The sequence below is a fragment of the Palaemon carinicauda genome, chromosome 25 (assembly GCF_036898095.1).
Source record: "Palaemon carinicauda isolate YSFRI2023 chromosome 25, ASM3689809v2, whole genome shotgun sequence".
Lineage (NCBI taxonomy): Eukaryota > Metazoa > Arthropoda > Malacostraca > Decapoda > Palaemonidae > Palaemon > Palaemon carinicauda.
In genome coordinates this window covers 43,444,264-43,460,411 of record NC_090749.1, presented here as the reverse complement: position 1 = coordinate 43,460,411, position 16,148 = coordinate 43,444,264, and the positions used below count along the sequence as shown (strand labels likewise).

Genomic DNA, 16,148 nt, shown 5'->3' with positions numbered 1-16,148 from the left:
TTGTGTGATTTCGCCTGGGGCTCTGATCCCGAGGTCGTTAAGAGAATCCAGACATTAATGTATCAAAAATATATATGGCTTATTTGAATATGAAAAACACGTAAAAATGTGCAAAATTTATCATTAATTGAATGCCAAGTAACAAACTACCAATTAGCTACGATGGTGAAGATGGGTTGATTTCAATTCTAAGTACAAAATACCTGAATTCGACAGGTATAAGTACAGAAGAATTGTCATTGACTTTTATCTTTCTTCGTGGCCAAGTGGCTTAGTCACTGTCTATACAAGCTTGCCGACCAGGGTTCGATTCCCGGCCGGAGCCAAGCTCTTGTCTTTGTGTGATTTCGCCTGGGGCTCTGATCCCGAGGTCGTTAAGAGAATCCAGACATTAATGTATCAAAAATATATATGGCTTATTTGAATATGAAAAACACGTAAAAATGTGCAAAATTTATCATTAATTGAATGCCAAGTAACAAACTACCAATTAGCTACGATGGTGAAGATGGGTTGATTTCAATTCTAAGTACAAAATACCTGAATTCGACAGGTATAAGTACAGAAGAATTGTCATTGACTTTTATCTTTCTTCGTGGCCAAGTGGCTTAGTCACTGTCTATACAAGCTTGCCGACCAGGGTTCGATTCCCGGCCGGAGCCAAGCTCTTGTCTTTGTGTGATTTCGCCTGGGGCTCTGATCCCGAGGTCGTTAAGAGAATCCAGACATTAATGTATCAAAAATATATATGGTTTATTTGAATATGAAAAACACGTAAAAATGTGCAAAATTTATCATTAATTGAATGCCAAGTAACAAACTACCAATTAGCTACGATGGTGAAGATGGGTTGATTTCAATTCTAAGTACAAAATACCTGAATTCGACAGGTATAAGTACAGAAGAATTGTCATTGACTTTTATCTTTCTTCGTGGCCAAGTGGCTTAGTCACTGTCTATACAAGCTTGCCGACCAGGGTTCGATTCCCGGCCGGAGCCAAGCTCTTGTCTTTGTGTGATTTCGCCTGGGGCTCTGATCCCGAGGTCGTTAAGAGAATCCAGACATTAATGTATCAAAAATATATATGGCTTATTTGAATATGAAAAACACGTAAAAATGTGCAAAATTTATCATTAATTGAATGCCAAGTAACAAACTACCAATTAGCTACGATGGTGAAGATGGGTTGATTTCAATTCTAAGTACAAAATACCTGAATTCGACAGGTATAAGTACAGAAGAATTGTCATTGACTTTTATCTTTCTTCGTGGCCAAGTGGCTTAGTCACTGTCTATACAAGCTTGCCGACCAGGGTTCGATTCCCGGCCGGAGCCAAGCTCTTGTCTTTGTGTGATTTCGCCTGGGGCTCTGATCCCGAGGTCGTTAAGAGAATCCAGACATTAATGTATCAAAAATATATATGGCTTATTTGAATATGAAAAACACGTAAAAATGTGCAAAATTTATCATTAATTGAATGCCAAGTAACAAACTACCAATTAGCTACGATGGTGAAGATGGGTTGATTTCAATTCTAAGTACAAAATACCTGAATTCGACAGGTATAAGTACAGAAGAATTGTCATTGACTTTTATCTTTCTTCGTGGCCAAGTGGCTTAGTCACTGTCTATACAAGCTTGCCGACCAGGGTTCGATTCCCGGCCGGAGCCAAGCTCTTGTCTTTGTGTGATTTCGCCTGGGGCTCTGATCCCGAGGTCGTTAAGAGAATCCAGACATTAATGTATCAAAAATATATATGGCTTATTTGAATATGAAAAACACGTAAAAATGTGCAAAATTTATCATTAATTGAATGCCAAGTAACAAACTACCAATTAGCTACGATGGTGAAGATGGGTTGATTTCAATTCTAAGTACAAAATACCTGAATTCGACAGGTATAAGTACAGAAAAATTGTCATTGACTTTTATCTTTCTTCGTGGCCAAGTGGCTTAGTCACTGTCTATACAAGCTTGCCGACCAGGGTTCGATTCCCGGCCGGACCCAAGCTCTTGTCTTTGTGTGATTTCACCTGGGGCTCTGATCCCGAGGTCGTTAAGAGAATCCAGACATTAATGTATCAAAAATATATATGGCTTATTTGAATATGAAAAACACGTAAAAATGTGCAAAATTTATCATTAATTGAATGCCAAGTAACAAACTACCAATTAGCTACGATGGTGAAGATGGGTTGATTTCAATTCTAAGTACAAAATACCTGAATTCGACAGGTATAAGTACAGAAGAATTGTCATTGACTTTTATCTTTCTTCGTGGCCAAGTGGCTTAGTCACTGTCTATACAAGCTTGCCGACCAGGGTTCGATTCCCGGCCGGAGCCAAGCTCTTGTCTTTGTGTGATTTCGCCTGGGGCTCTGATCCCGAGGTCGTTAAGAGAATCCAGACATTAATGTATCAAAAATATATATGGCTTATTTGAATATGAAAAACACGTAAAAATGTGCAAAATTTATCATTAATTGAATGCCAAGTAACAAACTACCAATTAGCTACGATGGTGAAGATGGGTTGATTTCAATTCTAAGTACAAAATACCTGAATTCGACAGGTATAAGTACAGAAGAATTGTCATTGACTTTTATCTTTCTTCGTGGCCAAGTGGCTTAGTCACTGTCTATACAAGCTTGCCGACCAGGGTTCGATTCCCGGCCGGAGCCAAGCTCTTGTCTTTGTGTGATTTCGCCTGGGGCTCTGATCCCGAGGTCGTTAAGAGAATCCAGACATTAATGTATCAAAAATATATATGGTTTATTTGAATATGAAAAACACGTAAAAATGTGCAAAATTTATCATTAATTGAATGCCAAGTAACAAACTACCAATTAGCTACGATGGTGAAGATGGGTTGATTTCAATTCTAAGTACAAAATACCTGAATTCGACAGGTATAAGTACAGAAGAATTGTCATTGACTTTTATCTTTCTTCGTGGCCAAGTGGCTTAGTCACTGTCTATACAAGCTTGCCGACCAGGGTTCGATTCCCGGCCGGAGCCAAGCTCTTGTCTTTGTGTGATTTCGCCTGGGGCTCTGATCCCGAGGTCGTTAAGAGAATCCAGACATTAATGTATCAAAAATATATATGGCTTATTTGAATATGAAAAACACGTAAAAATGTGCAAAATTTATCATTAATTGAATGCCAAGTAACAAACTACCAATTAGCTACGATGGTGAAGATGGGTTGATTTCAATTCTAAGTACAAAATACCTGAATTCGACAGGTATAAGTACAGAAGAATTGTCATTGACTTTTATCTTTCTTCGTGGCCAAGTGGCTTAGTCACTGTCTATACAAGCTTGCCGACCAGGGTTCGATTCCCGGCCGGAGCCAAGCTCTTGTCTTTGTGTGATTTCGCCTGGGGCTCTGATCCCGAGGTCGTTAAGAGAATCCAGACATTAATGTATCAAAAATATATATGGCTTATTTGAATATGAAAAACACGTAAAAATGTGCAAAATTTATCATTAATTGAATGCCAAGTAACAAACTACCAATTAGCTACGATGGTGAAGATGGGTTGATTTCAATTCTAAGTACAAAATACCTGAATTCGACAGGTATAAGTACAGAAGAATTGTCATTGACTTTTATCTTTCTTCGTGGCCAAGTGGCTTAGTCACTGTCTATACAAGCTTGCCGACCAGGGTTCGATTCCCGGCCGGAGCCAAGCTCTTGTCTTTGTGTGATTTCGCCTGGGGCTCTGATCCCGAGGTCGTTAAGAGAATCCAGACATTAATGTATCAAAAATATATATGGCTTATTTGAATATGAAAAACACGTAAAAATGTGCAAAATTTATCATTAATTGAATGCCAAGTAACAAACTACCAATTAGCTACGATGGTGAAGATGGGTTGATTTCAATTCTAAGTACAAAATACCTGAATTCGACAGGTATAAGTACAGAAAAATTGTCATTGACTTTTATCTTTCTTCGTGGCCAAGTGGCTTAGTCACTGTCTATACAAGCTTGCCGACCAGGGTTCGATTCCCGGCCGGACCCAAGCTCTTGTCTTTGTGTGATTTCACCTGGGGCTCTGATCCCGCAGTCGTTAAGAGAATCCAGACATTAATGTATCAAAAATATATATGGCTTATTTGAATATGAAAAAAACACGTAAAAATGTGCAAAATTAATCATTAATTGAATGCCAAGTAACAAACTACCAATAAGCTATGATGGTGAAGATGGGTTGATTTCAATTCTAAGTACAAAATACCTGAATTCGACAGGTATAAGTACAGAAGAATTGTCATTGACTTTTATCTTTCTTCGTGGCCAAGTGGCTTAGTCATTGTCTATACAAGCTTGCCGACCAGGGTTCGATTCCCGGCCGGAGCCAAGCTCTTGTCTTTGTGTGATTTCGCCTGGGGCTCAGATCCCGCGGTCGTTAAGAGAATCCAGACATTAATGTATCAAAAATATATATGGCTTATTTGAATATGAAAAACACGTAAAAATGTGCAAAATTTATCATTAATTGAATGCCAAGTAACAAACTACCAATTAGCTACGATGGTGAAGATGGGTTGATTTCAATTCTAAGTACAAAATACCTGAATTCGACAGGTATAAGTACAGAAGAATTGTCATTGACTTTTATCTTTCTTCGTGGCCAAGTGGCTTAGTCACTGTCTATACAAGCTTGCCGACCAGGGTTCGATTCCCGGCCGGAGCCAAGTTTTTGTCTTTGTGTGATTTCGCCTGGGGCTCTGATCCCGAGGTCGTTAAGAGAATCCAGACATTAATGTATCAAAAATATATATGGCCTATTTGAATATGAAAAACACGTAAAAATGTGCAAAATTTATCATTAATTGAATGCCAAGTAACAAACTACCAATTAGCTACGATGGTGAAGATGGGTTGATTTCAATTCTAAGTACAAAATACCTGAATTCGACAGGTATAAGTACAGAAAAATTGTCATTGACTTTTATCTTTCTTCGTGGCCAAGTGGCTTAGTCACTGTCTATACAAGCTTGCCGACCAGGGTTCGATTCCCGGCCGGAGCCAAGCTCTTGTCTTTGTGTGATTTCGCCTGGGGCTCTGATCCCGAGGTCGTTAAGAGAATCCAGACATTAATGTATCAAAAATATATATGGCTTATTTGAATATGAAAAACACGTAAAAATGTGCAAAATTTATCATTAATTGAATGCCAAGTAACAAACTACCAATTAGCTACGATGGTGAAGATGGGTTGATTTCAATTCTAAGTACAAAATACCTGAATTCGACAGGTATAAGTACAGAAGAATTGTCATTGACTTTTATCTTTCTTCGTGGCCAAGTGGCTTAGTCACTGTCTATACAAGCTTGCCGACCAGGGTTCGATTCCCGGCCGGAGCCAAGCTCTTGTCTTTGTGTGATTTCGCCTGGGGCTCTGATCCCGAGGTCGTTAAGAGAATCCAGACATTAATGTATCAAAAATATATATGGCTTATTTGAATATGAAAAACACGTAAAAATGTGCAAAATTTATCATTAATTGAATGCCAAGTAACAAACTACCAATTAGCTACGATGGTGAAGATGGGTTGATTTCAATTCTAAGTACAAAATACCTGAATTCGACAGGTATAAGTACAGAAAAATTGTCATTGACTTTTATCTTTCTTCGTGGCCAAGTGGCTTAGTCACTGTCTATACAAGCTTGCTGACCAGGGTTCGATTCCCGGCCGGAGCCAAGCTCTTGTCTTTGTGTGATTTCGCCTGGGGCTCTGATCCCGAGGTCGTTAAGAGAATCCAGACATTAATGTATCAAAAATATATATGGCTTATTTGAATATGAAAAACACTTAAAAATATGCAAAATTTATCATTAATTGAATGCCAAGTAACAAACTACCAATTAGCTACGATGGTGAAGATGGGTTGATTTCAATTCTAAGTACAAAATACCTGAATTCGACAGGTATAAGTACAGAAGAATTGTCATTGTCTTTTATCTTTCTTCGTGGCCAAGTGGCTTAGTCACTATCTATACAAGCTTGCCGACCAGGGTTCGATTCCCGGCCGGAGCCAAGCTCTTGTCTTTGAGTGATTTCGCCTGGGGCTCTGATCCCGAGGTCGTTAAGAGAATCCAGACATTAATGTATCAAAAATATATATGGCTTATTTGAATATGAAAAACACGTAAAAATTTGCAAAATTTATCATTAATTGAATGCCAAGTAACAAACTACCAATTAGCTACGATGGTGAAGATGGGTGGATTTCAATTCTAAGTACAAAATACCTGAATTCGACAGGTATAAGTACAGAAGAATTGTCATTGACTTTTATCTTTCTTCGTGGCCAAGTGGCTTAGTCACTGTCTATACAAGCTTGCCGACCAGGGTTCGATTCCCGGCCGGAGCCAAGCTCTTGTCTTTGTGTGATTTCGCCTGGGGTTCTGATCCCGAGGTCGATAAGAGAATCCAGACATTAATGTATCAAAAATATATAAGGCTTATTTGAATATGAAAAATACGTAAAAATGTGCAAAATTTATCATTAATTGAATGCCAAGTAACAAACTACCAATTAGCTACGATGGTGAAGATGGGTTGATTTCAATTCTAAGTACAAAATACCTGAATTCGACAGGTATAAGTACAGAAGAATTGTCATTGACTTTTATCTTTCTTCGTGGCCAAGTGGCTTAGTCACTGTCTATACAAGCTTGCCGACCAGGGTTCGATTCCCGGCCGGAGCCAAGCTCTTGTCTTTGTGTGATTTCGCCTGGGGCTCTGATCCCGAGGTCGTTAAGAGAATCCAGACATTAATGTATCAAAAATATATATGGCTTATTTGAATATGAAAAACACGTAAAAATGTGCAAAATTTATCATTAATTGAATGCCAAGTAACAAACTACCAATTAGCTACGATGGTGAAGATGGGTTGATTTCAATTCTAAGTACAAAATACCTGAATTCGACAGGTATAAGTACAGAAGAATTGTCATTGACTTTTATCTTTCTTCGTGGCCAAGTGGCTTAGTCACTGTCTATACAAGCTTGCCGACCAGGGTTCGATTCCCGGCCGGAGCCAAGCTCTTGTCTTTGTGTGATTTCGCCTGGGGCTCTGATCCCGAGGTCGTTAAGAGAATCCAGACATTAATGTATCAAAAATATATATGGCTTATTTGAATATGAAAAACACGTAAAAATGTGCAAAATTTATCATTAATTGAATGCCAAGTAACAAACTACCAATTAGCTACGATGGTGAAGATGGGTTGATTTCAATTCTAAGTACAAAATACCTGAATTCGACAGGTATAAGTACAGAAGAATTGTCATTGACTTTTATCTTTCTTCGTGGCCAAGTGGCTTAGTCACTGTCTATACAAGCTTGCCGACCAGGGTTCGATTCCCGGCCGGAGCCAAGCTCTTGTCTTTGTGTGATTTCGCCTGGGGCTCTGATCCCGAGGTCGTTAAGAGAATCCAGACATTAATGTATCAAAAATATATATGGCTTATTTGAATAGGAAAAAACACGTAAAAATGTGCAAAATTTATCATTATTTGAATGCCAAGTAACAAACTACCAATTAGCTACGATGGTGAAGATGGGTTGATTTCAATTCTAAGTACAAAATACCTGAATTCGACAGGTATAAGTACAGAAGAATTGTCATTGACTTTTATCTTTCTTCGTGGCCAAGTGGCTTAGTCACTGTCTATACAAGCTTGCCGACCAGGGTTCGATTCCCGGCCGGAGCCAAGCTCTTGTCTTTGTGTGATTTCGCCTGGGGCTCTGATCCCGAGGTCGTTAAGAGAATCCAGACATTAATGTATCAAAAATATATATGGTTTATTTGAATATGAAAAACACGTAAAAATGTGCAAAATTTATCATTAATTGAATGCCAAGTAACAAACTACCAATTAGCTACGATGGTGAAGATGGGTTGATTTCAATTCTAAGTACAAAATACCTGAATTCGACAGGTATAAGTACAGAAGAATTGTCATTGACTTTTATCTTTCTTCGTGGCCAAGTGGCTTAGTCACTGTCTATACAAGCTTGCCGACCAGGGTTCGATTCCCGGCCGGACCCAAGCTCTTGTCTTTGTGTGATTTCACCTGGGGCTCTGATCCCGCAGTCGTTAAGAGAATCCAGACATTAATGTATCAAAAATATATATGGCTTATTTGAATATGAAAAAAACACGTAAAAATGTGCAAAATTAATCATTAATTGAATGCCAAGTAACAAACTACCAATAAGCTATGATGGTGAAGATGGGTTGATTTCAATTCTAAGTACAAAATACCTGAATTCGACAGGTATAAGTACAGAAGAATTGTCATTGACTTTTATCTTTCTTCGTGGCCAAGTGGCTTAGTCATTGTCTATACAAGCTTGCCGACCAGGGTTCGATTCCCGGCCGGAGCCAAGCTCTTGTCTTTGTGTGATTTCGCCTGGGGCTCAGATCCCGCGGTCGTTAAGAGAATCCAGACATTAATGTATCAAAAATATATATGGCTTATTTGAATATGAAAAACACGTAAAAATGTGCAAAATTTATCATTAATTGAATGCCAAGTAACAAACTACCAATTAGCTACGATGGTGAAGATGGGTTGATTTCAATTCTAAGTACAAAATACCTGAATTCGACAGGTATAAGTACAGAAGAATTGTCATTGACTTTTATCTTTCTTCGTGGCCAAGTGGCTTAGTCACTGTCTATACAAGCTTGCCGACCAGGGTTCGATTCCCGGCCGGAGCCAAGTTTTTGTCTTTGTGTGATTTCGCCTGGGGCTCTGATCCCGAGGTCGTTAAGAGAATCCAGACATTAATGTATCAAAAATATATATGGCCTATTTGAATATGAAAAACACGTAAAAATGTGCAAAATTTATCATTAATTGAATGCCAAGTAACAAACTACCAATTAGCTACGATGGTGAAGATGGGTTGATTTCAATTCTAAGTACAAAATACCTGAATTCGACAGGTATAAGTACAGAAAAATTGTCATTGACTTTTATCTTTCTTCGTGGCCAAGTGGCTTAGTCACTGTCTATACAAGCTTGCCGACCAGGGTTCGATTCCCGGCCGGAGCCAAGCTCTTGTCTTTGTGTGATTTCGCCTGGGGCTCTGATCCCGAGGTCGTTAAGAGAATCCAGACATTAATGTATCAAAAATATATATGGCTTATTTGAATATGAAAAACACGTAAAAATGTGCAAAATTTATCATTAATTGAATGCCAAGTAACAAACTACCAATTAGCTACGATGGTGAAGATGGGTTGATTTCAATTCTAAGTACAAAATACCTGAATTCGACAGGTATAAGTACAGAAGAATTGTCATTGACTTTTATCTTTCTTCGTGGCCAAGTGGCTTAGTCACTGTCTATACAAGCTTGCCGACCAGGGTTCGATTCCCGGCCGGAGCCAAGCTCTTGTCTTTGTGTGATTTCGCCTGGGGCTCTGATCCCGAGGTCGTTAAGAGAATCCAGACATTAATGTATCAAAAATATATATGGCTTATTTGAATATGAAAAACACGTAAAAATGTGCAAAATTTATCATTAATTGAATGCCAAGTAACAAACTACCAATTAGCTACGATGGTGAAGATGGGTTGATTTCAATTCTAAGTACAAAATACCTGAATTCGACAGGTATAAGTACAGAAAAATTGTCATTGACTTTTATCTTTCTTCGTGGCCAAGTGGCTTAGTCACTGTCTATACAAGCTTGCTGACCAGGGTTCGATTCCCGGCCAGAGCCAAGCTCTTGTCTTTGTGTGATTTTGCCTGGGGCTCTGATCCCGAGGTCGTTAAGAGAATCCAGACATTAATGTATCAAAAATATATATGGCTTATTTGAATATGAAAAACACGTAAAAATGTGCAAAATTTATCATTAATTGAATGCCAAGTAACAAACTACCAATTAGCTACGATGGTGAAGATGGGTTGATTTCAATTCTAAGTACAAAATACCTGAATTCGACAGGTATAAGTACAGAAGAATTGTCATTGACTTTTATCTTTCTTCGTGGCCAAGTGGCTTAGTCACTGTCTATACAAGCTTGCCGCCCATGGTTCGATTCCCGGCCGGAGCCAAGCTCTTGTCTTTGTGTGATTTCGCCTGGGGCTCTGATCCAGAGGTCGTTAAGAGAATCCAGACATTAATGTATCAAAAATATATATGGCTTATTTGAATATGAAAAACACGTAAAAATGTGCAAAATTTATCATTAATTGAATGCCAAGTAACAAACTACCAATTAGCTACGATGGTGAAGATGGGTTGATTTCAATTCTAAGTACAAAATACCTGAATTCGACAGGTATAAGTACAGAAGAATTGTCATTGACTTTTATCTTTCTTCGTGGCCAAGTGGCTTAGTCACTGTCTATACAAGCTTGCCGACCAGGGTTCGATTCCCGGCCGGAGCCAAGCTCTTGTCTTTGTGTGATTTCGCCTGGGGCTCTGATCCCGAGGTCGTTAAGAGAATCCAGACATTAATGTATCAAAAATATATATGGCTTATTTGAATATTCATATATATATATATATATATATATATATATATATATATATATATATATATATATCACTTTCTGAGTGGGGACACCTTGGCGTTGATGAAGAGTTTGTGAATTTTCATAATCCGCAAAGCTGTACGAGTCAGGGTCACTCGTACTAGGTTGGTTTGTTGTGTGTGATCAGATGAAAATTTGCCACCATCACAAATCCAAAATGACAAACACGGTGATGAAAACTGGCCAAACCGCCAGATATGAAGAATAACATGGCTGAGGCCTTTATCCTGCAGTGGATTAGAAACTGCTAATTTTTTGTTGTTATTATTATTGTTGTTGTTGTATATAAATTGGTGTTCAGGATTTCAAAAGGTATGAACATCAAATCACTTAAAGGCCGCTCGTGAATGGCAGGGGTAAGGGACAATAACAATGTCCCAGCAGGACAATCTTTTAGAAACTGACCATATATACAAATAATCAGCATCTAAGCCCCATGCTGGACCAAGAAGAGCCAGGCAATAGCCGCTGATGATTCAGCAGTTAGACCTACAGGCTCCCCCAAAGCCCCCATCGCTAGTTCACAAGGATGGTGACGTTATAGACTCTAAAGGAACTAACGACTTTGAGCAGGACTTAAACCAAAGTCTGGCGAGCACCAGGTAGAGGCGATACAATAGGTTGAAGTAACACCAACACAAAGAGACAAACACACACACACACACATACGCATATAAGAATTCACATATACGAGCATGTCTTCCTTAATTTCACTCTCCTACTGCCCTTCTACATCTGATCTTAAATCGAACCGACAACCAGTTAATCATCTTCTGCGATGCAAAGTTTTTCCTTCTGAGCCAATTAACCTCTGGTCCATTTTTCAATATCTTTCAATATTCATCGTCATCTCTCTTCTCTCCCTTATACGTTCTTCCATTTCTCCGGTCGTTACCAGGAATGATTGAAAAGAAAAGGGGGAAGAGCAAAGGGAAGAAGAATGAGAAGGAGAGGGACGAGGAGAAGAGAAGAGGGTGCTTTTTCATACGTGTTCTGAAGGAAAAAGAAATTATAGATCAAACACACACACGTACAGACACACACAAACACACACAAACACAAGCACACACACTAGTCTTGGGCAGTGCCATAGCCTCTGCACCATGAACCTTCCACTGTCTTGGATTACAGTTCTCTTGCTTGAGGGTACACTCTTCCTCGTGTTTGTTTTTAAGTTTTTATAGTTTATGAATAAAAGATATAATTTAATGTTGTTACTGTTCTTAAAATATTTTATTTTGATTATCTATTAATTTTCTGGTAGCTTATCTATTTCACTTTTTCCTTTCCTCACTTGACTACTTTCCCCTGTTGGAGCCCTCGGGCTTATAGCATCTTACTTTTCCATCTAGGGTTGTGGCTTGGTTTGAAATTATATATATATATATATATATATATATATATATATATATATATATATATATATATATATATATATATATATATATATATATGTATATATACACACACACACATATATATATATATATATATATATATATATATACATATATATATATATACATATATATATATATATATATATATATATATATATATATATATATATATATATATATATATATATATATATATATATATATATTTCCATTGATACTGACTACCTTAGTGGCGTTAATGTATTTTCTCAGCGTCTTCAGATTCTCAGGAGTGAACTTTTGGTTGAAGAAACTATAACTATTTTTCTTCTTCTCCTATTTAAACAAAACTATTTTTGTCAATTGGCTATTGATTACCATAAGTGAAGAATTCAAAATGTTTCAAAATTCAGAGATCCTAGGTTTGTAAAGATAATAATGGCGGGAGAAAACTAAAGTAGAGGATATTCTAATAATATGTAAGAAAAAAAAATGGACATGAACAGGGCATAAATAAAAAGGATAGACAATATATGGACATTGAGAATAAAAGGTGTCCCTAGAGATTAAAAAAAAAGCAAGGGAATGAAGAGAAGTCGGTGGATCGACGAACTAAGAAAAAATGAGGGAATAAACTAGCTAAGGAAGATCATATGCAGACGGGAGTGGATGAACATGTATGTGCCCTTTGTCCTGCAATGGAATAGCAAAGGCTGATGATGATATAATTGATATTATCATCATTTTTACAAGACAAGGTATAACCTTGTATTCAAAAGAAATATGGGTTAGCCCAAAAGACCAAATAATGTTAACAGCTCAAGGAGCAAAAGAAACGAAGAACTCGGGAATGAATTATAGAAGAGAGAATGACAATCAAGAAAATTAAAAAATAAGAAAAATAGCCAATAAACTCTTGAAAGACATTTGGACAAGGTTTATGAAAATTATTAATATTATTATTATTATTATTATTATTATTATTATTATTATTATTACTTGCTAAGCAACAACCCTAGATGGAAAAGCAGGATGCTATAAGACAAGGGGCCCCAACAGGGACAATAGCCTAGTGAGGAAAGGAAGAAAGGAAAAATAAAATGTGTTGGGTATAGTAACAACATTAAAATAAATAGTTCCTATATAAACTATAAATCCTTTAACCAAATAAGAGGAAGAAAAAATAAGATAAAATAATCTGCTCTATTGTACACTCAAACAAGAGAAATCTAACCCAAGACAGTGGAATACTATGGTACAGAAGCTATGGCACTACACAAGACTAGAGAACAATTATTTAATTTTGGAGTGTCCTCTAGATGAGCTGCTTAGCCCTTTACTGCCCAAGCGGACGAATTAGTCCGCTAATTGAAATGCAAGTGTAATGCTGTTATTATAGGTTGGTAACTTTGTCTGCCCACATTGACTAATTCGTCCTCTTACTAGATCTGACTCTTCCCATTATTACCAACCTCAGCACCAGTAATAAACAATCTTTCGGAGGGTGAGGATGTGTTGATTTTATCCTCCATACTCCATAATTTTTTTGCTCTAAATGGATGAAATACAAAGTAAGTAGAGGTACTTCAAATTTATTTCTTGATAAAGGGGTAAATTTCCTCACTTATGAAAGCAATGTAACAAGTAAATACTATTTGTTTTGTGTTTTATTATTGTTTTTAATTAGTGGACGTTTTAGTACAGTTGGGAACATGGAGTGTTGATAATTATAGGCCTAATTAGTCCAACTGGGCATAGCAGAGAAAGACCTTATTTCCTTTCAATATATTATTTTATATTCTCAAATATAGAGATTGTTATGTACACATAATATTATTTTACATCATTGCCAACATCTTACCACCACTATCACCACTGCTAAAGCAATATCTAATACCACCACCTCACCAACCACTACATACCAACCATCATCACTATTATCACTTTTTATGACAATATACATTACCTCTTTGACTAGATATTCCAAAATCTATTTTCTGTGGAAGAAGGCTGCACAAACTAGCTATCAGAAATTTGGAATGCATTCAGGAAATTGAGCTAGATGAAGTACTAAGTGCAGAGGAACCTGATGATAATGATGAACTACCCATTACATCGGAAGACTTTTATCACGATATAGAGACTGGTAGGATTGTTCTCAAGAGTATTTTTTTGTCATCTTTGAAATGCTTTGTTATTAAAAAAAAAAAAAAATCGGTACCTGAAATTGATGGAAACTCATTAAGCCTAATGTAGAATAAAGGGTCTGTTGACTATACTGGGGAAGAGGGAACATAGTCTTCAATTTATCTTCAATTAATTTATTTTTATATGAAGAGGGTGAAGCTCCAGTGCTTGAAGATAGATCCACATTTGATGCCGGAATTGAGGATACTCCTCATTCTATTGATGAAAATGAGACTGTTGTACTGGAAATAAGTGCCGCTTCAGAAACACAAGGAACATTATCATCAGGAGCCTCTACCAGGAAAGTAAGAAGTAAATCAAAACTTTCTTCTACTTCATGGAAGGTAGCTGATTCTGAGGTATCTTCATCACATGATTATCTTGGCCAAGATCCGATATTCAATGATGACCTACGGCAGCCATTCCAGTATGTGTGTGACTTCCTTGATGATGACATTATGGACACTATTGTAGCACAGTCAAATCTCTATGCAATTCAAAAAAAATCCAAACAAACCTCTAAATGTTGACCGTAATGAACTAGAACAATGGTTGTTGGGTTTGAGTATCTATTTTTCAATAAGTAAACTTCCTAATATCAAAATGCATTGGTCAACCCAGCTGGGTCCTCTTAGAGAAATTGTTGCAGATGTTATGAGTCGTAACAGATGGGAGGAAATAAAATCCAAATTTCATGTGGTTGATAATTCGATCCTCGATTCAAATCCCAGAGGAAACAGGGACAGATTATTCAAAGTCCGTCCCCTTGTTGATAAACTGAGAAGCAAGTTTCAGCAAATACCAAAGACTCAAAATCTTTGCACTGATGAACAGCTTACTCCTTTCAAGGGGGGTAGCAGTTTCAAACAGTATATACCTAGTAAACCCCATAAATATGGGTATAAGTTTAAGGTTCTTGCAGACAGTCAGGGTATGACCTATGATTTTTTTTGTCATATACTGGGAAAACTGATCCAGTCGATGACCAAAATGTTCCTGACCTTGGTGCTAGTGTCAATAGTGTGTTACATTTGGCTCAAGTAATCCCTACACACTGCAACCATCTTTTATTCTTTGATAATCGGTTTACCTGTGTGCCACTAATGCAGCACCTATCTACCCGGGGTATTTGGTGTTGTGGATCAGTGCGTGTTCCTCGCTTGCCAGGAATAAAGAATTCGAAGGATGCTGAGAAAGCTTTAATGAAACAAGGTAGAGGTTCGTATAAAGAGCTAAGAAGTTCAGGTGAAGGATGTGATGTTACCTATGTCAAGTGGTACAATACTAAAATTGTGAACATTGTGTCAACTTTCGCAAAAGCCAATTCCGTCAATAAGGTCTCCAGGTATGACAGAAAACTCAAGTGTAGGATTGATGTAAACTGCCCAGACATTATTTGGCAGTATAACAAGTCAATGGGGGAAGTTGACTTGGCTGACTGCCTCATTTCCCTATACAGGATAACTATAAGGTCCAAGAAATACTACCATCGTCTTATTTTCCACATAATTGATATGGTAATAGTAAATAGCTGGCTACTACATCGACGAGATGCTGGAAATCTTCATATACCAAAGCCAGATATCCTTCCCGTTGCAGTCTTCAAACTAAAAGTTGCACTTGCTTTCATGAAAAGTGAAAGTCCTCAGGAAACCTAAACAGAGGCAGACCATTAAGCCTGGAGGGTAAAAGTAAAAAACGGATGATCGGGTGACCTGCACAGGCAATTCTTGATAAACTTATTCGATCTGACCTTGTAGGACATTTCCCATGTGTTGATGATATAGGGAGGATTTGCAAGAATCCAGAATGTAAAGGAAAAACAAATATTCTGTGCATGAAATGTAAAGTGAACTTATGTATCAATAAGAATAACAACTGTTTCCTAAAATTTCATGCACCTTAAGTAGGAAATGAGATGACAAGGAGTTTTATATCTTGTATCATTGTTCCATTCAAAACAGAAGCAAGTAAAAAATGTATCAGTATATATCA

General features: G+C 37.4%; 1 pseudogene; it reads left to right on the top strand.

Moving 5' to 3' along the window:
- LOC137618995 (piggyBac transposable element-derived protein 3-like) overlaps positions 1 to 15,811 on the top strand; it is a 53,599-nt pseudogene extending 37,788 nt beyond the window's left edge.
- Positions 15,812 to 16,148: the final 337 nt, after the last annotated feature.